Source organism: Ambystoma mexicanum, chromosome 5q (genome assembly GCF_040938575.1).
Source record: "Ambystoma mexicanum isolate Mex_15411 chromosome 5q, UKY_AmexF1_1, whole genome shotgun sequence".
Lineage (NCBI taxonomy): Eukaryota > Metazoa > Chordata > Amphibia > Caudata > Ambystomatidae > Ambystoma > Ambystoma mexicanum.
In genome coordinates this window covers 527,607,500-527,626,789 of record NC_090933.1, presented here as the reverse complement: position 1 = coordinate 527,626,789, position 19,290 = coordinate 527,607,500, and the positions used below count along the sequence as shown (strand labels likewise).

The 19,290-nt window shown below is 50.5% G+C and overlaps 27 non-coding genes across 27 annotated transcripts; 13 read left to right on the top strand and 14 right to left on the bottom strand.

The window, feature by feature from the left end:
* Nucleotides 1–394: 394 nt before the first annotated feature.
* On the bottom strand, nt 395–467 carry TRNAR-CCU (transfer RNA arginine (anticodon CCU)). Its single transcript has one exon. It is a non-coding gene; the product is annotated as a tRNA-Arg (tRNA).
* Nucleotides 468–1,161: 694 nt separating this feature from the next.
* TRNAA-AGC (transfer RNA alanine (anticodon AGC)) lies at nt 1,162–1,234 on the top strand. The gene has a single exon. It is a non-coding gene; the product is annotated as a tRNA-Ala (tRNA).
* A 600-nt stretch (nt 1,235–1,834) lies between these two features.
* On the bottom strand, nt 1,835–1,907 carry TRNAR-CCU (transfer RNA arginine (anticodon CCU)). Its single transcript has one exon. It is a non-coding gene; the product is annotated as a tRNA-Arg (tRNA).
* A 694-nt stretch (nt 1,908–2,601) lies between these two features.
* On the top strand, nt 2,602–2,674 carry TRNAA-AGC (transfer RNA alanine (anticodon AGC)). The gene has a single exon. It is a non-coding gene; the product is annotated as a tRNA-Ala (tRNA).
* Nucleotides 2,675–3,275: 601 nt separating this feature from the next.
* Nucleotides 3,276–3,348, bottom strand: TRNAR-CCU (transfer RNA arginine (anticodon CCU)). The gene has a single exon. It is a non-coding gene; the product is annotated as a tRNA-Arg (tRNA).
* Nucleotides 3,349–4,042: 694 nt separating this feature from the next.
* TRNAA-AGC (transfer RNA alanine (anticodon AGC)) lies at nt 4,043–4,115 on the top strand. The gene has a single exon. It is a non-coding gene; the product is annotated as a tRNA-Ala (tRNA).
* Nucleotides 4,116–4,706: 591 nt separating this feature from the next.
* TRNAR-CCU (transfer RNA arginine (anticodon CCU)) lies at nt 4,707–4,789 on the bottom strand. Its single transcript has one exon. It is a non-coding gene; the product is annotated as a tRNA-Arg (tRNA).
* A 694-nt stretch (nt 4,790–5,483) lies between these two features.
* TRNAA-AGC (transfer RNA alanine (anticodon AGC)) lies at nt 5,484–5,556 on the top strand. The gene has a single exon. It is a non-coding gene; the product is annotated as a tRNA-Ala (tRNA).
* Nucleotides 5,557–6,156: 600 nt separating this feature from the next.
* On the bottom strand, nt 6,157–6,229 carry TRNAR-CCU (transfer RNA arginine (anticodon CCU)). Its single transcript has one exon. It is a non-coding gene; the product is annotated as a tRNA-Arg (tRNA).
* Nucleotides 6,230–6,923: 694 nt separating this feature from the next.
* On the top strand, nt 6,924–6,996 carry TRNAA-AGC (transfer RNA alanine (anticodon AGC)). The gene has a single exon. It is a non-coding gene; the product is annotated as a tRNA-Ala (tRNA).
* Nucleotides 6,997–7,596: 600 nt separating this feature from the next.
* Nucleotides 7,597–7,669, bottom strand: TRNAR-CCU (transfer RNA arginine (anticodon CCU)). Its single transcript has one exon. It is a non-coding gene; the product is annotated as a tRNA-Arg (tRNA).
* Nucleotides 7,670–8,363: 694 nt separating this feature from the next.
* Nucleotides 8,364–8,436, top strand: TRNAA-AGC (transfer RNA alanine (anticodon AGC)). Its single transcript has one exon. It is a non-coding gene; the product is annotated as a tRNA-Ala (tRNA).
* A 600-nt stretch (nt 8,437–9,036) lies between these two features.
* Nucleotides 9,037–9,109, bottom strand: TRNAR-CCU (transfer RNA arginine (anticodon CCU)). Its single transcript has one exon. It is a non-coding gene; the product is annotated as a tRNA-Arg (tRNA).
* Nucleotides 9,110–9,803: 694 nt separating this feature from the next.
* On the top strand, nt 9,804–9,876 carry TRNAA-AGC (transfer RNA alanine (anticodon AGC)). The gene has a single exon. It is a non-coding gene; the product is annotated as a tRNA-Ala (tRNA).
* A 600-nt stretch (nt 9,877–10,476) lies between these two features.
* TRNAR-CCU (transfer RNA arginine (anticodon CCU)) lies at nt 10,477–10,549 on the bottom strand. Its single transcript has one exon. It is a non-coding gene; the product is annotated as a tRNA-Arg (tRNA).
* A 694-nt stretch (nt 10,550–11,243) lies between these two features.
* TRNAA-AGC (transfer RNA alanine (anticodon AGC)) lies at nt 11,244–11,316 on the top strand. The gene has a single exon. It is a non-coding gene; the product is annotated as a tRNA-Ala (tRNA).
* Nucleotides 11,317–11,916: 600 nt separating this feature from the next.
* Nucleotides 11,917–11,989, bottom strand: TRNAR-CCU (transfer RNA arginine (anticodon CCU)). The gene has a single exon. It is a non-coding gene; the product is annotated as a tRNA-Arg (tRNA).
* A 694-nt stretch (nt 11,990–12,683) lies between these two features.
* TRNAA-AGC (transfer RNA alanine (anticodon AGC)) lies at nt 12,684–12,756 on the top strand. The gene has a single exon. It is a non-coding gene; the product is annotated as a tRNA-Ala (tRNA).
* A 600-nt stretch (nt 12,757–13,356) lies between these two features.
* TRNAR-CCU (transfer RNA arginine (anticodon CCU)) lies at nt 13,357–13,429 on the bottom strand. Its single transcript has one exon. It is a non-coding gene; the product is annotated as a tRNA-Arg (tRNA).
* Nucleotides 13,430–14,123: 694 nt separating this feature from the next.
* On the top strand, nt 14,124–14,196 carry TRNAA-AGC (transfer RNA alanine (anticodon AGC)). Its single transcript has one exon. It is a non-coding gene; the product is annotated as a tRNA-Ala (tRNA).
* A 601-nt stretch (nt 14,197–14,797) lies between these two features.
* TRNAR-CCU (transfer RNA arginine (anticodon CCU)) lies at nt 14,798–14,870 on the bottom strand. Its single transcript has one exon. It is a non-coding gene; the product is annotated as a tRNA-Arg (tRNA).
* Nucleotides 14,871–15,564: 694 nt separating this feature from the next.
* On the top strand, nt 15,565–15,637 carry TRNAA-AGC (transfer RNA alanine (anticodon AGC)). Its single transcript has one exon. It is a non-coding gene; the product is annotated as a tRNA-Ala (tRNA).
* A 600-nt stretch (nt 15,638–16,237) lies between these two features.
* TRNAR-CCU (transfer RNA arginine (anticodon CCU)) lies at nt 16,238–16,310 on the bottom strand. The gene has a single exon. It is a non-coding gene; the product is annotated as a tRNA-Arg (tRNA).
* Nucleotides 16,311–17,004: 694 nt separating this feature from the next.
* On the top strand, nt 17,005–17,077 carry TRNAA-AGC (transfer RNA alanine (anticodon AGC)). The gene has a single exon. It is a non-coding gene; the product is annotated as a tRNA-Ala (tRNA).
* A 600-nt stretch (nt 17,078–17,677) lies between these two features.
* On the bottom strand, nt 17,678–17,750 carry TRNAR-CCU (transfer RNA arginine (anticodon CCU)). The gene has a single exon. It is a non-coding gene; the product is annotated as a tRNA-Arg (tRNA).
* A 694-nt stretch (nt 17,751–18,444) lies between these two features.
* On the top strand, nt 18,445–18,517 carry TRNAA-AGC (transfer RNA alanine (anticodon AGC)). Its single transcript has one exon. It is a non-coding gene; the product is annotated as a tRNA-Ala (tRNA).
* Nucleotides 18,518–19,118: 601 nt separating this feature from the next.
* On the bottom strand, nt 19,119–19,191 carry TRNAR-CCU (transfer RNA arginine (anticodon CCU)). Its single transcript has one exon. It is a non-coding gene; the product is annotated as a tRNA-Arg (tRNA).
* Between the last annotated feature and the right edge of the window lie 99 nt (nt 19,192–19,290).

Here is a 19,290-nt window from a genome sequence, read left to right as displayed (position 1 = left end):
TCAGGAAATTCCACTTTGATGCCACCCAGGGCTGTTAACCTTTTATTTCATTTCAATACGATGCTTCGAATAATTGGTTCAAAGTGCGCAGCCTTTGCTCTTTTATTTCGTTTTCATCGGAGCAGGTCGGAGCTGGCAGAAGAGTGAGCCCTGTCTGCAGGAGCTCTGATTCCAGAAAGCATATTTTCCCTGTCTTTCTTACCACTCATCTGCGTCTCTTCGCTGACATGAGGGGTTGCTACACTCTGCAGTCTCCCGGCATTTAAAGTCTGCTACCAGCAGAGCACGTTCTGGACTTCACAGCGCCCAGCAAAGTACTAGCCTGCGCCCACCCCCTACTACCGCAAAAACCTTTTGCATGCTTTGGCAGAAGTGTGAACAAAATGCCACGAACCACCCCAGATGGGACTCGAACCCACAATCCCTGGCTTAGGAGGCCAGTGCCTTATCCATTAGGCCACTGGGGCCACTCGACAGAAAAGGGGAAAGTTCTTTCTTTTCCTCTTCTCTCACTGGAGTCACAGGTACTGACCCACTGAAAAGGGCAAGTTGGCTCACGTCCAAAGCTGCAGTGTCCCAGCACACGCGGGCAAAAGGCACCTGCTTGCACTCGGCTGGACACTTCCGCTTTATGGGACACACGATGGAAAGTGGACTCAATTCCCAGACCTAACTCTTACCTGTTTGGTATTCTGACGCTCGATTGTAAAATATGGCCAGCTGGTAAAAATGACAAAGGGCACTCCAGCGCTGGTCCTTTGGCTGCAGGCGGCGTGTCAGCGGCCTAAAACAGCAAGAAATAGCGAGAGAAATAAAGTGAGAAGCAAGCACCTTTTCAATTGGGCTCTCGGGTCTATGGGACTGGCGTGCAGCCTCTTGATCACAAGCGCAGGTCCAGCGTGAAAGGGCGTGGGAGTGGAGTCACTCTGCTATTAATACCTGGTTGGCCAATCCTCATTGCAATGGATGGCCATCTGCAGCTTTACTTGTAGCTCCACTGAAGGTATTTTGTTTTGGGCAAAGGGGTGAGATTGTGATTTCCCCTGCGGCAGATGAAGAGAAAGGGCTTTATGCACTACAGGTCCCTGGACAGCCAAGCAAGTGTGAGCCGGAGACTGTGCTTCAGCTCTGAAGCAGTGTATCGAGAGCCTTCGAGGAGGAGGGGAATTAGCTCAGATGGTAGAGCGCTCGCTTAGCATGCGAGAGGTAGCGGGATCGATGCCCGCATTCTCCAGCAAGACGCTTTTTCTTCATTTTCACTATTTTATTCAAAACTCACCAATCGTCGCAAATAAAGTCATGTGCTCGCTTCTGTTTTTTTTACTATCATCCTAAAAGTCTTCCGTCCACTTTCTGCTATCCCAAAGAGTCATCCGCGCGAGGGCCGGCAACAGGCGTGATACTGTGCAACAGTCGCATTGCATGGCATTGGTGACATATTCAGGAAATTCCACTTTGATGCCACCCAGGGCTGTTAACCTTTTATTTCATTTCAATACGATGCTTCGAATAATTGGTTCAAAGTGCGCAGCCTTTGCTCTTTTATTTCGTTTTCATCGGAGCAGGTCGGAGCTGGCAGAAGAGTGAGCCCTGTCTGCAGGAGCTCTGATTCCAGAAAGCATATTTTCCCTGTCTTTCTTACCACTCATCTGCGTCTCTTCGCTGACATGAGGGGTTGCTACACTCTGCAGTCTCCCGGCATTTAAAGTCTGCTACCAGCAGAGCACGTTCTGGACTTCACAGCGCCCAGCAAAGTACTAGCCTGCGCCCACCCCCTACTACCGCAAAAACCTTTTGCATGCTTTGGCAGAAGTGTGAACAAAATGCCACGAACCACCCCAGATGGGACTCGAACCCACAATCCCTGGCTTAGGAGGCCAGTGCCTTATCCATTAGGCCACTGGGGCCACTCGACAGAAAAGGGGAAAGTTCTTTCTTTTCCTCTTCTCTCACTGGAGTCACAGGTACTGACCCACTGAAAAGGGCAAGTTGGCTCACGTCCAAAGCTGCAGTGTCCCAGCACACGCGGGCAAAAGGCACCTGCTTGCACTCGGCTGGACACTTCCGCTTTATGGGACACACGATGGAAAGTGGACTCAATTCCCAGACCTAACTCTTACCTGTTTGGTATTCTGACGCTCGATTGTAAAATATGGCCAGCTGGTAAAAATGACAAAGGGCACTCCAGCGCTGGTCCTTTGGCTGCAGGCGGCGTGTCAGCGGCCTAAAACAGCAAGAAATAGCGAGAGAAATAAAGTGAGAAGCAAGCACCTTTTCAATTGGGCTCTCGGGTCTATGGGACTGGCGTGCAGCCTCTTGATCACAAGCGCAGGTCCAGCGTGAAAGGGCGTGGCAGTGGAGTCACTCTGCTATTAATACCTGGTTGGCCAATCCTCGTTGCAATGGATGGCCATCTGCAGCTTTACTTGTAGCTCCACTGAAGGTATTTTGTTTTGGGCAAAGGGGTGAGATTGTGATTTCCCCTGCGGCAGATGAAGAGAAAGGGCTTTATGCACTACAGGTCCCTGGACAGCCAAGCAAGTGTGAGCCGGAGACTGTGCTTCAGCTCTGAAGCAGTGTATCGAGAGCCTTCGAGGAGGAGGGGAATTAGCTCAGATGGTAGAGCGCTCGCTTAGCATGCGAGAGGTAGCGGGATCGATGCCCGCATTCTCCAGCAAGACGCTTTTTCTTCATTTTCACTATTTTATTCAAAACTCACCAATCGTCTCAAATAAAGGCATGTGCTCGCTTCTGTTTTTTTTTACTATCATCCTAAAAGTCTTCCGTCCACTTTCTGCTATCCCAAAGAGTCATCCGCGCGAGGGCCGGCAACAGGCGTGATACTGTGCAACAGGCGCATTGCATGGCATTGGTGACATATTCAGGAAATTCCACTTTGATGCCACCCAGGGCTGTTAACCTTTTATTTCATTTCAATACGATGCTTCGAATAATTGGTTCAAAGTGCGCAGCCTTTGCTCTTTTATTTCGTTTTCATCGGAGCAGGTCGGAGCTGGCAGAAGAGTGAGCCCTGTCTGCAGGAGCTCTGATTCCAGAAAGCATATTTTCCCTGTCTTTCTTACCACTCATCTGCGTCTCTTCGCTGACATGAGGGGTTGCTACACTCTGCAGTCTCCCGGCATTTAAAGTCTGCTACCAGCAGAGCACGTTCTGGACTTCACAGCGCCCAGCAAAGTACTAGCCTGCGCCCACCCCCTACTACCGCAAAAACCTTTTGCATGCTTTGGCAGAAGTGTGAACAAAATGCCACGAACCACCCCAGATGGGACTCGAACCCACAATCCCTGGCTTAGGAGGCCAGTGCCTTATCCATTAGGCCACTGGGGCCACTCGACAGAAAAGGGGAAAGTTCTTTCTTTTCCTCTTCTCTCACTGGAGTCACAGGTACTGACCCACTGAAAAGGGCAAGTTGGCTCACGTCCAAAGCTGCAGTGTCCCAGCACACGCGGGCAAAAGGCACCTGCTTGCACTCGGCTGGACACTTCCGCTTTATGGGACACACGATGGAAAGTGGACTCAATTCCCAGACCTAACTCTTACCTGTTTGGTATTCTGACGCTCGATTGTAAAATATGGCCAGCTGGTAAAAATGACAAAGGGCACTCCAGCGCTGGTCCTTTGGCTGCAGGCGGCGTGTCAGCGGCCTAAAACAGCAAGAAATAGCGAGAGAAATAAAGTGAGAAGCAAGCACCTTTTCAATTGGGCTCTCGGGTCTATGGGACTGGCGTGCAGCCTCTTGATCACAAGCGCAGGTCCAGCGTGAAAGGGCGTGGCAGTGGAGTCACTCTGCTATTAATACCTGGTTGGCCAATCCTCGTTGCAATGGATGGCCATCTGCAGCTTTACTTGTAGCTCCACTGAAGGTATTTTGTTTTGGGCAAAGGGGTGAGATTGTGATTTCCCCTGCGGCAGATGAAGAGAAAGGGCTTTATGCACTACAGGTCCCTGGACAGCCAAGCAAGTGTGAGCCGGAGACTGTGCTTCAGCTCTGAAGCAGTGTATCGAGAGCCTTCGAGGAGGAGGGGAATTAGCTCAGATGGTAGAGCGCTCGCTTAGCATGCGAGAGGTAGCGGGATCGATGCCCGCATTCTCCAGCAAGACGCTTTTTCTTCATTTTCACTATTTTATTCAAAACTCACCAATCGTCTCAAATAAAGGCATGTGCTCGCTTCTGTTTTTTTTTACTATCATCCTAAAAGTCTTCCGTCCACTTTCTGCTATCCCAAAGAGTCATCCGCGCGAGGGCCGGCAACAGGCGTGATACTGTGCAACAGGCGCATTGCATGGCATTGGTGACATATTCAGGAAATTCCACTTTGATGCCACCCAGGGCTGTTAACCTTTTATTTCATTTCAATACGATGCTTCGAATAATTGGTTCAAAGTGCGCAGCCTTTGCTCTTTTATTTCGTTTTCATCGGAGCAGGTCGGAGCTGGCACAAGAGTGAGCCCTGTCTGCAGGAGCTCTGATTCCAGAAAGCATATTTTCCCTGTCTTTCTTACCACTCATCTGTGTCTCTTCGCTGACATGAGGGGTTGCTACACTCTGCAGTCTCCCGGCATTTAAAGTCTGCTACCAGCAGAGCACGTTCTGGACTTCACAGCGCCCAGCAAAGTACTAGCCTGCGCCCACCCCCTACTACCGCAAAAACCTTTTGCATGCTTTGGCAGAAGTGTGAACAAAATGCCACGAACCACCCCAGATGGGACTCGAACCCACAATCCCTGGCTTAGGAGGCCAGTGCCTTATCCATTAGGCCACTGTGGCCACTCGACAGAAAAGGGGAAAGTTCTTTCTTTTCCTCTTCTCTCACTGGAGTCACAGGTACTGGCCCACTGAAAAGGGCAAGTTGGCTCACGTCCAAAGCTGCAGTGTCCCAGCACACGCGGGCAAAAGGCACCTGCTTGCACTCGGCTGGACACTTCCGCTTTATGGGACACACGATGGAAAGTGGACTCAATTCCCAGACCTAACTCTTACCTGTTTGGTATTCTGACGCTCGATTGTAAAATATGGCCAGCTGGTAAAAATGACAAAGGGCACTCCAGCGCTGGTCCTTTGGCTGCAGGCGGCGTGTCAGCGGCCTAAAACAGCAAGAAATAGCGAGAGAAATAAAGTGAGAAGCAAGCACCTTTTCAATTGGGCTCTCGGGTCTATGGGACTGGCGTGCAGCCTCTTGATCACAAGCGCAGGTCCAGCGTGAAAGGGCGTGGGAGTGGAGTCACTCTGCTATTAATACCTGGTTGGCCAATCCTCATTGCAATGGATGGCCATCTGCAGCTTTACTTGTAGCTCCACTGAAGGTATTTTGTTTTGGGCAAAGGGGTGAGATTGTGATTTCCCCTGCGGCAGATGAAGAGAAAGGGCTTTATGCACTACAGGTCCCTGGACAGCCAAGCAAGTGTGAGCCGGAGACTGTGCTTCAGCTCTGAAGCAGTGTATCGAGAGCCTTCGAGGAGGAGGGGAATTAGCTCAGATGGTAGAGCGCTCGCTTAGCATGCGAGAGGTAGCGGGATCGATGCCCGCATTCTCCAGCAAGACGCTTTTTCTTCATTTTCACTATTTTATTCAAAACTCACCAATCGTCGCAAATAAAGTCATGTGCTCGCTTCTGTTTTTTTTACTATCATCCTAAAAGTCTTCCGTCCACTTTCTGCTATCCCAAAGAGTCATCCGCGCGAGGGCCGGCAACAGGCGTGATACTGTGCAACAGTCGCATTGCATGGCATTGGTGACATATTCAGGAAATTCCACTTTGATGCCACCCAGGGCTGTTAACCTTTTATTTCATTTCAATACGATGCTTCGAATAATTGGTTCAAAGTGCGCAGCCTTTGCTCTTTTATTTCGTTTTCATCGGAGCAGGTCGGAGCTGGCAGAAGAGTGAGCCCTGTCTGCAGGAGCTCTGATTCCAGAAAGCATATTTTCCCTGTCTTTCTTACCACTCATCTGCGTCTCTTCGCTGACATGAGGGGTTGCTACACTCTGCAGTCTCCCGGCATTTAAAGTCTGCTACCAGCAGAGCACGTTCTGGACTTCACAGCGCCCAGCAAAGTACTAGCCTGCGCCCACCCCCTACTACCGCAAAAACCTTTTGCATGCTTTGGCAGAAGTGTGAACAAAATGCCACGAACCACCCCAGATGGGACTCGAACCCACAATCCCTGGCTTAGGAGGCCAGTGCCTTATCCATTAGGCCACTGGGGCCACTCGACAGAAAAGGGGAAAGTTCTTTCTTTTCCTCTTCTCTCACTGGAGTCACAGGTACTGACCCACTGAAAAGGACAAGTTGGCTCACGTCCAAAGCTGCAGTGTCCCAGCACACGCGGGCAAAAGGCACCTGCTTGCACTCGGCTGGACACTTCCGCTTTATGGGACACACGATGGAAAGTGGACTCAATTCCCAGACCTAACTCTTACCTGTTTGGTATTCTGACGCTCGATTGTAAAATATGGCCAGCTGGTAAAAATGACAAAGGGCACTCCAGCGCTGGTCCTTTGGCTGCAGGCGGCGTGTCAGCGGCCTAAAACAGCAAGAAATAGCGAGAGAAATAAAGTGAGAAGCAAGCACCTTTTCAATTGGGCTCTCGGGTCTATGGGACTGGCGTGCAGCCTCTTGATCACAAGCGCAGGTCCAGCGTGAAAGGGCGTGGGAGTGGAGTCACTCTGCTATTAATACCTGGTTGGCCAATCCTCATTGCAATGGATGGCCATCTGCAGCTTTACTTGTAGCTCCACTGAAGGTATTTTGTTTTGGGCAAAGGGGTGAGATTGTGATTTCCCCTGCGGCAGATGAAGAGAAAGGGCTTTATGCACTACAGGTCCCTGGACAGCCAAGCAAGTGTGAGCCGGAGACTGTGCTTCAGCTCTGAAGCAGTGTATCGAGAGCCTTCGAGGAGGAGGGGAATTAGCTCAGATGGTAGAGCGCTCGCTTAGCATGCGAGAGGTAGCGGGATCGATGCCCGCATTCTCCAGCAAGACGCTTTTTCTTCATTTTCACTATTTTATTCAAAACTCACCAATCGTCGCAAATAAAGTCATGTGCTCGCTTCTGTTTTTTTTACTATCATCCTAAAAGTCTTCCGTCCACTTTCTGCTATCCCAAAGAGTCATCCGCGCGAGGGCCGGCAACAGGCGTGATACTGTGCAACAGTCGCATTGCATGGCATTGGTGACATATTCAGGAAATTCCACTTTGATGCCACCCAGGGCTGTTAACCTTTTATTTCATTTCAATACGATGCTTCGAATAATTGGTTCAAAGTGCGCAGCCTTTGCTCTTTTATTTCGTTTTCATCGGAGCAGGTCGGAGCTGGCAGAAGAGTGAGCCCTGTCTGCAGGAGCTCTGATTCCAGAAAGCATATTTTCCCTGTCTTTCTTACCACTCATCTGCGTCTCTTCGCTGACATGAGGGGTTGCTACACTCTGCAGTCTCCCGGCATTTAAAGTCTGCTACCAGCAGAGCACGTTCTGGACTTCACAGCGCCCAGCAAAGTACTAGCCTGCGCCCACCCCCTACTACCGCAAAAACCTTTTGCATGCTTTGGCAGAAGTGTGAACAAAATGCCACGAACCACCCCAGATGGGACTCGAACCCACAATCCCTGGCTTAGGAGGCCAGTGCCTTATCCATTAGGCCACTGGGGCCACTCGACAGAAAAGGGGAAAGTTCTTTCTTTTCCTCTTCTCTCACTGGAGTCACAGGTACTGACCCACTGAAAAGGGCAAGTTGGCTCACGTCCAAAGCTGCAGTGTCCCAGCACACGCGGGCAAAAGGCACCTGCTTGCACTCGGCTGGACACTTCCGCTTTATGGGACACACGATGGAAAGTGGACTCAATTCCCAGACCTAACTCTTACCTGTTTGGTATTCTGACGCTCGATTGTAAAATATGGCCAGCTGGTAAAAATGACAAAGGGCACTCCAGCGCTGGTCCTTTGGCTGCAGGCGGCGTGTCAGCGGCCTAAAACAGCAAGAAATAGCGAGAGAAATAAAGTGAGAAGCAAGCACCTTTTCAATTGGGCTCTCGGGTCTATGGGACTGGCGTGCAGCCTCTTGATCACAAGCGCAGGTCCAGCGTGAAAGGGCGTGGGAGTGGAGTCACTCTGCTATTAATACCTGGTTGGCCAATCCTCATTGCAATGGATGGCCATCTGCAGCTTTACTTGTAGCTCCACTGAAGGTATTTTGTTTTGGGCAAAGGGGTGAGATTGTGATTTCCCCTGCGGCAGATGAAGAGAAAGGGCTTTATGCACTACAGGTCCCTGGACAGCCAAGCAAGTGTGAGCCGGAGACTGTGCTTCAGCTCTGAAGCAGTGTATCGAGAGCCTTCGAGGAGGAGGGGAATTAGCTCAGATGGTAGAGCGCTCGCTTAGCATGCGAGAGGTAGCGGGATCGATGCCCGCATTCTCCAGCAAGACGCTTTTTCTTCATTTTCACTATTTTATTCAAAACTCACCAATCGTCGCAAATAAAGTCATGTGCTCGCTTCTGTTTTTTTTACTATCATCCTAAAAGTCTTCCGTCCACTTTCTGCTATCCCAAAGAGTCATCCGCGCGAGGGCCGGCAACAGGCGTGATACTGTGCAACAGTCGCATTGCATGGCATTGGTGACATATTCAGGAAATTCCACTTTGATGCCACCCAGGGCTGTTAACCTTTTATTTCATTTCAATACGATGCTTCGAATAATTGGTTCAAAGTGCGCAGCCTTTGCTCTTTTATTTCGTTTTCATCGGAGCAGGTCGGAGCTGGCAGAAGAGTGAGCCCTGTCTGCAGGAGCTCTGATTCCAGAAAGCATATTTTCCCTGTCTTTCTTACCACTCATCTGCGTCTCTTCGCTGACATGAGGGGTTGCTACACTCTGCAGTCTCCCGGCATTTAAAGTCTGCTACCAGCAGAGCACGTTCTGGACTTCACAGCGCCCAGCAAAGTACTAGCCTGCGCCCACCCCCTACTACCGCAAAAACCTTTTGCATGCTTTGGCAGAAGTGTGAACAAAATGCCACGAACCACCCCAGATGGGACTCGAACCCACAATCCCTGGCTTAGGAGGCCAGTGCCTTATCCATTAGGCCACTGGGGCCACTCGACAGAAAAGGGGAAAGTTCTTTCTTTTCCTCTTCTCTCACTGGAGTCACAGGTACTGACCCACTGAAAAGGGCAAGTTGGCTCACGTCCAAAGCTGCAGTGTCCCAGCACACGCGGGCAAAAGGCACCTGCTTGCACTCGGCTGGACACTTCCGCTTTATGGGACACACGATGGAAAGTGGACTCAATTCCCAGACCTAACTCTTACCTGTTTGGTATTCTGACGCTCGATTGTAAAATATGGCCAGCTGGTAAAAATGACAAAGGGCACTCCAGCGCTGGTCCTTTGGCTGCAGGCGGCGTGTCAGCGGCCTAAAACAGCAAGAAATAGCGAGAGAAATAAAGTGAGAAGCAAGCACCTTTTCAATTGGGCTCTCGGGTCTATGGGACTGGCGTGCAGCCTCTTGATCACAAGCGCAGGTCCAGCGTGAAAGGGCGTGGCAGTGGAGTCACTCTGCTATTAATACCTGGTTGGCCAATCCTCGTTGCAATGGATGGCCATCTGCAGCTTTACTTGTAGCTCCACTGAAGGTATTTTGTTTTGGGCAAAGGGGTGAGATTGTGATTTCCCCTGCGGCAGATGAAGAGAAAGGGCTTTATGCACTACAGGTCCCTGGACAGCCAAGCAAGTGTGAGCCGGAGACTGTGCTTCAGCTCTGAAGCAGTGTATCGAGAGCCTTCGAGGAGGAGGGGAATTAGCTCAGATGGTAGAGCGCTCGCTTAGCATGCGAGAGGTAGCGGGATCGATGCCCGCATTCTCCAGCAAGACGCTTTTTCTTCATTTTCACTATTTTATTCAAAACTCGCCAATCGTCGCAAATAAAGTCATGTGCTCGCTTCTGTTTTTTTTACTATCATCCTAAAAGTCTTCCGTCCACTTTCTGCTATCCCAAAGAGTCATCCGCGCGAGGGCCGGCAACAGGCGTGATACTGTGCAACAGTCGCATTGCATGGCATTGGTGACATATTCAGGAAATTCCACTTTGATGCCACCCAGGGCTGTTAACCTTTTATTTCATTTCAATACGATGCTTCGAATAATTGGTTCAAAGTGCGCAGCCTTTGCTCTTTTATTTCGTTTTCATCGGAGCAGGTCGGAGCTGGCAGAAGAGTGAGCCCTGTCTGCAGGAGCTCTGATTCCAGAAAGCATATTTTCCCTGTCTTTCTTACCACTCATCTGCGTCTCTTCGCTGACATGAGGGGTTGCTACACTCTGCAGTCTCCCGGCATTTAAAGTCTGCTACCAGCAGAGCACGTTCTGGACTTCACAGCGCCCAGCAAAGTACTAGCCTGCGCCCACCCCCTACTACCGCAAAAACCTTTTGCATGCTTTGGCAGAAGTGTGAACAAAATGCCACGAACCACCCCAGATGGGACTCGAACCCACAATCCCTGGCTTAGGAGGCCAGTGCCTTATCCATTAGGCCACTGGGGCCACTCGACAGAAAAGGGGAAAGTTCTTTCTTTTCCTCTTCTCTCACTGGAGTCACAGGTACTGACCCACTGAAAAGGGCAAGTTGGCTCACGTCCAAAGCTGCAGTGTCCCAGCACACGCGGGCAAAAGGCACCTGCTTGCACTCGGCTGGACACTTCCGCTTTATGGGACACACGATGGAAAGTGGACTCAATTCCCAGACCTAACTCTTACCTGTTTGGTATTCTGACGCTCGATTGTAAAATATGGCCAGCTGGTAAAAATGACAAAGGGCACTCCAGCGCTGGTCCTTTGGCTGCAGGCGGCGTGTCAGCGGCCTAAAACAGCAAGAAATAGCGAGAGAAATAAAGTGAGAAGCAAGCACCTTTTCAATTGGGCTCTCGGGTCTATGGGACTGGCGTGCAGCCTCTTGATCACAAGCGCAGGTCCAGCGTGAAAGGGCGTGGCAGTGGAGTCACTCTGCTATTAATACCTGGTTGGCCAATCCTCGTTGCAATGGATGGCCATCTGCAGCTTTACTTGTAGCTCCACTGAAGGTATTTTGTTTTGGGCAAAGGGGTGAGATTGTGATTTCCCCTGCGGCAGATGAAGAGAAAGGGCTTTATGCACTACAGGTCCCTGGACAGCCAAGCAAGTGTGACCCGGAGACTGTGCTTCAGCTCTGAAGCAGTGTATCGAGAGCCTTCGAGGAGGAGGGGAATTAGCTCAGATGGTAGAGCGCTCGCTTAGCATGCGAGAGGTAGCGGGATCGATGCCCGCATTCTCCAGCAAGACGCTTTTTCTTCATTTTCACTATTTTATTCAAAACTCACCAATCGTCGCAAATAAAGTCATGTGCTCGCTTCTGTTTTTTTTACTATCATCCTAAAAGTCTTCCGTCCACTTTCTGCTATCCCAAAGAGTCATCCGCGCGAGGGCCGGCAACAGGCGTGATACTGTGCAACAGTCGCATTGCATGGCATTGGTGACATATTCAGGAAATTCCACTTTGATGCCACCCAGGGCTGTTAACCTTTTATTTCATTTCAATACGATGCTTCGAATAATTGGTTCAAAGTGCGCAGCCTTTGCTCTTTTATTTCGTTTTCATCGGAGCAGGTCGGAGCTGGCAGAAGAGTGAGCCCTGTCTGCAGGAGCTCTGATTCCAGAAAGCATATTTTCCCTGTCTTTCTTACCACTCATCTGCGTCTCTTCGCTGACATGAGGGGTTGCTACACTCTGCAGTCTCCCGGCATTTAAAGTCTGCTACCAGCAGAGCACGTTCTGGACTTCACAGCGCCCAGCAAAGTACTAGCCTGCGCCCACCCCCTACTACCGCAAAAACCTTTTGCATGCTTTGGCAGAAGTGTGAACAAAATGCCACGAACCACCCCAGATGGGACTCGAACCCACAATCCCTGGCTTAGGAGGCCAGTGCCTTATCCATTAGGCCACTGGGGCCACTCGACAGAAAAGGGGAAAGTTCTTTCTTTTCCTCTTCTCTCACTGGAGTCACAGGTACTGACCCACTGAAAAGGGCAAGTTGGCTCACGTCCAAAGCTGCAGTGTCCCAGCACACGCGGGCAAAAGGCACCTGCTTGCACTCGGCTGGACACTTCCGCTTTATGGGACACACGATGGAAAGTGGACTCAATTCCCAGACCTAACTCTTACCTGTTTGGTATTCTGACGCTCGATTGTAAAATATGGCCAGCTGGTAAAAATGACAAAGGGCACTCCAGCGCTGGTCCTTTGGCTGCAGGCGGCGTGTCAGCGGCCTAAAACAGCAAGAAATAGCGAGAGAAATAAAGTGAGAAGCAAGCACCTTTTCAATTGGGCTCTCGGGTCTATGGGACTGGCGTGCAGCCTCTTGATCACAAGCGCAGGTCCAGCGTGAAAGGGCGTGGGAGTGGAGTCACTCTGCTATTAATACCTGGTTGGCCAATCCTCGTTGCAATGGATGGCCATCTGCAGCTTTACTTGTAGCTCCACTGAAGGTATTTTGTTTTGGGCAAAGGGGTGAGATTGTGATTTCCCCTGCGGCAGATGAAGAGAAAGGGCTTTATGCACTACAGGTCCCTGGACAGCCAAGCAAGTGTGAGCCGGAGACTGTGCTTCAGCTCTGAAGCAGTGTATCGAGAGCCTTCGAGGAGGAGGGGAATTAGCTCAGATGGTAGAGCGCTCGCTTAGCATGCGAGAGGTAGCGGGATCGATGCCCGCATTCTCCAGCAAGACGCTTTTTCTTCATTTTCACTATTTTATTCAAAACTCACCAATCGTCGCAAATAAAGTCATGTGCTCGCTTCTGTTTTTTTTACTATCATCCTAAAAGTCTTCCGTCCACTTTCTGCTATCCCAAAGAGTCATCCGCGCGAGGGCCGGCAACAGGCGTGATACTGTGCAACAGTCGCATTGCATGGCATTGGTGACATATTCAGGAAATTCCACTTTGATGCCACCCAGGGCTGTTAACCTTTTATTTCATTTCAATACGATGCTTCGAATAATTGGTTCAAAGTGCGCAGCCTTTGCTCTTTTATTTCGTTTTCATCGGAGCAGGTCGGAGCTGGCAGAAGAGTGAGCCCTGTCTGCAGGAGCTCTGATTCCAGAAAGCATATTTTCCCTGTCTTTCTTACCACTCATCTGCGTCTCTTCGCTGACATGAGGGGTTGCTACACTCTGCAGTCTCCCGGCATTTAAAGTCTGCTACCAGCAGAGCACGTTCTGGACTTCACAGCGCCCAGCAAAGTACTAGCCTGCGCCCACCCCCTACTACCGCAAAAACCTTTTGCATGCTTTGGCAGAAGTGTGAACAAAATGCCACGAACCACCCCAGATGGGACTCGAACCCACAATCCCTGGCTTAGGAGGCCAGTGCCTTATCCATTAGGCCACTGGGGCCACTCGACAGAAAAGGGGAAAGTTCTTTCTTTTCCTCTTCTCTCACTGGAGTCACAGGTACTGACCCACTGAAAAGGGCAAGTTGGCTCACGTCCAAAGCTGCAGTGTCCCAGCACACGCGGGCAAAAGGCACCTGCTTGCACTCGGCTGGACACTTCCGCTTTATGGGACACACGATGGAAAGTGGACTCAATTCCCAGACCTAACTCTTACCTGTTTGGTATTCTGACGCTCGATTGTAAAATATGGCCAGCTGGTAAAAATGACAAAGGGCACTCCAGCGCTGGTCCTTTGGCTGCAGGCGGCGTGTCAGCGGCCTAAAACAGCAAGAAATAGCGAGAGAAATAAAGTGAGAAGCAAGCACCTTTTCAATTGGGCTCTCGGGTCTATGGGACTGGCGTGCAGCCTCTTGATCACAAGCGCAGGTCCAGCGTGAAAGGGCGTGGCAGTGGAGTCACTCTGCTATTAATACCTGGTTGGCCAATCCTCGTTGCAATGGATGGCCATCTGCAGCTTTACTTGTAGCTCCACTGAAGGTATTTTGTTTTGGGCAAAGGGGTGAGATTGTGATTTCCCCTGCGGCAGATGAAGAGAAAGGGCTTTATGCACTACAGGTCCCTGGACAGCCAAGCAAGTGTGAGCCGGAGACTGTGCTTCAGCTCTGAAGCAGTGTATCGAGAGCCTTCGAGGAGGAGGGGAATTAGCTCAGATGGTAGAGCGCTCGCTTAGCATGCGAGAGGTAGCGGGATCGATGCCCGCATTCTCCAGCAAGACGCTTTTTCTTCATTTTCACTATTTTATTCAAAACTCACCAATCGTCTCAAATAAAGGCATGTGCTCGCTTCTGTTTTTTTTTACTATCATCCTAAAAGTCTTCCGTCCACTTTCTGCTATCCCAAAGAGTCATCCGCGCGAGGGCCGGCAACAGGCGTGATACTGTGCAACAGGCGCATTGCATGGCATTGGTGACATATTCAGGAAATTCCACTTTGATGCCACCCAGGGCTGTTAACCTTTTATTTCATTTCAATACGATGCTTCGAATAATTGGTTCAAAGTGCGCAGCCTTTGCTCTTTTATTTCGTTTTCATCGGAGCAGGTCGGAGCTGGCAGAAGAGTGAGCCCTGTCTGCAGGAGCTCTGATTCCAGAAAGCATATTTTCCCTGTCTTTCTTACCACTCATCTGCGTCTCTTCGCTGACATGAGGGGTTGCTACACTCTGCAGTCTCCCGGCATTTAAAGTCTGCTACCAGCAGAGCACGTTCTGGACTTCACAGCGCCCAGCAAAGTACTAGCCTGCGCCCACCCCCTACTACCGCAAAAACCTTTTGCATGCTTTGGCAGAAGTGTGAACAAAATGCCACGAACCACCCCAGATGGGACTCGAACCCACAATCCCTGGCTTAGGAGGCCAGTGCCTTATCCATTAGGCCACTGGGGCCACTCGACAGAAAAGGGGAAAGTTCTTTCTTTTCCTCTTCTCTCACTGGAGTCACAGGTACTGACCCACTGAAAAGGGCAAGTTGGCTCACGTCCAAAGCTGCAGTGTCCCAGCACACGCGGGCAAAAGGCACCTGCTTGCACTCGGCTGGACACTTCCGCTTTATGGGACACACGATGGAAAGTGGACTCAATTCCCAGACCTAACTCTTACCTGTTTGGTATTCTGACGCTCGATTGTAAAATATGGCCAGCTGGTAAAAATGACAAAGGGCACTCCAGCGCTGGTCCTTTGGCTGCAGGCGGCGTGTCAGCGGCCTAAAACAGCAAGAAATAGCGAGAGAAATAAAGTGAGAAGCAAGCACCTTTTCAATTGGGCTCTCGGGTCTATGGGACTGGCGTGCAGCCTCTTGATCACAAGCGCAGGTCCAGCGTGAAAGGGCGTGGGAGTGGAGTCACTCTGCTATTAATACCTGGTTGGCCAATCCTCATTGCAATGGATGGCCATCTGCAGCTTTACTTGTAGCTCCACTGAAGGTATTTTGTTTTGGGCAAAGGGGTGAGATTGTGATTTCCCCTGCGGCAGATGAAGAGAAAGGGCTTTATGCACTACAGGTCCCTGGACAGCCAAGCAAGTGTGAGCCGGAGACTGTGCTTCAGCTCTGAAGCAGTGTATCGAGAGCCTTCGAGGAGGAGGGGAATTAGCTCAGATGGTAGAGCGCTCGCTTAGCATGCGAGAGGTAGCGGGATCGATGCCCGCATTCTCCAGCAAGACGCTTTTTCTTCATTTTCACTATTTTATTCAAAACTCACCAATCGTCGCAAATAAAGTCATGTGCTCGCTTCTGTTTTTTTTACTATCATCCTAAAAGTCTTCCGTCCACTTTCTGCTATCCCAAAGAGTCATCCGCGCGAGGGCCGGCAACAGGCGTGATACTGTGCAACAGTCGCATTGCATGGCATTGGTGACATATTCAGGAAATTCCACTTTGATGCCACCCAGGGCTGTTAACCTTTTATTTCATTTCAATACGATGCTTCGAATAATTGGTTCAAAGTGCGCAGCCTTTGCTCTTTTATTTCGTTTTCATCGGAGCAGGTCGGAGCTGGCAGAAGAGTGAGCCCTGTCTGCAGGAGCTCTGATTCCAGAAAGCATATTTTCCCTGTCTTTCTTACCACTCATCTGCGTCTCTTCGCTGACATGAGGGGTTGCTACACTCTGCAGTCTCCCGGCATTTAAAGTCTGCTACCAGCAGAGCACGTTCTGGACTTCACAGCGCCCAGCAAAGTACTAGCCTGCGCCCACCCCCTACTACCGCAAAAACCTTTTGCATGCTTTGGCAGAAGTGTGAACAAAATGCCACGAACCACCCCAGATGGGACTCGAACCCACAATCCCTGGCTTAGGAGGCCAGTGCCTTATCCATTAGGCCACTGGGGCCACTCGACAGAAAAGGGGAAAGTTCTTTCTTTTCCTCTTCTCTCACTGGAGTCACAGGTACTGACCCACTGAAAAGGGCAAGTTGGCTCACGTCCAAAGCTGCAGTGTCCCAGCACACGCGGGCAAAAGGCACCTGCTTGCACTCGGCTGGACACTTCCGCTTTATGGGACACACGATGGAAAGTGGACTCAATTCCCAGACCTAACTCTTACCTGTTTGGTATTCTGACGCTCGATTGTAAAATATGGCCAGCTGGTAAAAATGACAAAGGGCACTCCAGCGCTGGTCCTTTGGCTGCAGGCGGCGTGTCAGCGGCCTAAAACAGCAAGAAATAGCGAGAGAAATAAAGTGAGAAGCAAGCACCTTTTCAATTGGGCTCTCGGGTCTATGGGACTGGCGTGCAGCCTCTTGATCACAAGCGCAGGTCCAGCGTGAAAGGGCGTGGGAGTGGAGTCACTCTGCTATTAATACCTGGTTGGCCAATCCTCATTGCAATGGATGGCCATCTGCAGCTTTACTTGTAGCTCCACTGAAGGTATTTTGTTTTGGGCAAAGGGGTGAGATTGTGATTTCCCCTGCGGCAGATGAAGAGAAAGGGCTTTATGCACTACAGGTCCCTGGACAGCCAAGCAAGTGTGAGCCGGAGACTGTGCTTCAGCTCTGAAGCAGTGTATCGAGAGCCTTCGAGGAGGAGGGGAATTAGCTCAGATGGTAGAGCGCTCGCTTAGCATGCGAGAGGTAGCGGGATCGATGCCCGCATTCTCCAGCAAGACGCTTTTTCTTCATTTTCACTATTTTATTCAAAACTCACCAATCGTCGCAAATAAAGTCATGTGCTCGCTTCTGTTTTTTTTACTATCATCCTAAAAGTCTTCCGTCCACTTTCTGCTATCCCAAAGAGTCATCCGCGCGAGGGCCGGCAACAGGCGTGATACTGTGCAACAGTCGCATTGCATGGCATTGGTGACATATTCAGGAAATTCCACTTTGATGCCACCCAGGGCTGTTAACCTTTTATTTCATTTCAATACGATGCTTCGAATAATTGGTTCAAAGTGCGCAGCCTTTGCTCTTTTATTTCGTTTTCATCGGAGCAGGTCGGAGCTGGCAGAAGAGTGAGCCCTGTCTGCAGGAGCTCTGATTCCAGAAAGCATATTTTCCCTGTCTTTCTTACCACTCATCTGCGTCTCTTCGCTGACATGAGGGGTTGCTACACTCTGCAGTCTCCCGGCATTTAAAGTCTGCTACCAGCAGAGCACGTTCTGGACTTCACAGCGCCCAGCAAAGTACTAGCCTGCGCCCACCCCCTACTACCGCAAAAACCTTTTGCATGCTTTGGCAGAAGTGTGAACAAAATGCCACGAACCACCCCAGATGGGACTCGAACCCACAATCCCTGGCTTAGGAGGCCAGTGCCTTATCCATTAGGCCACTGGGGCCACTCGACAGAAAAGGGGAAAGTTCTTTCTTTTCCTCTTCTCTCACTGGAGTCACAGGTACTGACCCACTGAAAAGGGCAAGTTGGCTCACGTCCAAAGCTGCAGTGTCCCAGCACACGCGGGCAAAAGGCACCTGCTTGCACTCGGCTGGACACTTCCGCTTTATGGGACACACGATGGAAAGTGGACTCAATTCCCAGACCTAACTCTTACCTGTTTGGTATTCTGACGCTCGATTGTAAAATATGGCCAGCTGGTAAAAATGACAAAGGGCACTCCAGCGCTGGTCCTTTGGCTGCAGGCGGCGTGTCAGCGGCCTAAAACAGCAAGAAATAGCGAGAGAAATAAAGTGAGAAGCAAGCACCTTTTCAATTGGGCTCTCGGGTCTATGGGACTGGCGTGCAGCCTCTTGATCACAAGCGCAGGTCCAGCGTGAAAGGGCGTGGCAGTGGAGTCACTCTGCTATTAATACCTGGTTGGCCAATCCTCGTTGCAATGGATGGCCATCTGCAGCTTTACTTGTAGCTCCACTGAAGGTATTTTGTTTTGGGCAAAGGGGTGAGATTGTGATTTCCCCTGCGGCAGATGAAGAGAAAGGGCTTTATGCACTACAGGTCCCTGGACAGCCAAGCAAGTGTGAGCCGGAGACTGTGCTTCAGCTCTGAAGCAGTGTATCGAGAGCCTTCGAGGAGGAGGGGAATTAGCTCAGATGGTAGAGCGCTCGCTTAGCATGCGAGAGGTAGCGGGATCGATGCCCGCATTCTCCAGCAAGACGCTTTTTCTTCATTTTCACTATTTTATTCAAAACTCACCAATCGTCTCAAATAAAGGCATGTGCTCGCTTCTGTTTTTTTTTACTATCATCCTAAAAGTCTTCCGTCCACTTTCTGCTATCCCAAAGAGTCATCCGCGCGAGGGCCGGCAACAGGCGTGATACTGTGCAACAGGCGCATTGCATGGCATTGGTGACATATTCAGGAAATTCCACTTTGATGCCACCCAGGGCTGTTAACCTTTTATTTCATTTCAATACGATGCTTCGAATAATTGGTTCAAAGTGCGCAGCCTTTGCTCTTTTATTTCGTTTTCATCGGAGCAGGTCGGAGCTGGCAGAAGAGTGAGCCCTGTCTGCAGGAGCTCTGATTCCAGAAAGCATATTTTCCCTGTCTTTCTTACCACTCATCTGCGTCTCTTCGCTGACATGAGGGGTTGCTACACTCTGCAGTCTCCCGGCATTTAAAGTCTGCTACCAGCAGAGCACGTTCTGGACTTCACAGCGCCCAGCAAAGTACTAGCCTGCGCCCACCCCCTACTACCGCAAAAACCTTTTGCATGCTTTGGCAGAAGTGTGAACAAAATGCCACGAACCACCCCAGATGGGACTCGAACCCACAATCCCTGGCTTAGGAGGCCAGTGCCTTATCCATTAGGCCACTGGGGCCACTCGACAGAAAAGGGGAAAGTTCTTTCTTTTCCTCTTCTCTCACTGGAGTCACAGGTACTGACCCACTGAAAAGGGCAAGTTGGCTCACGTCCAAAG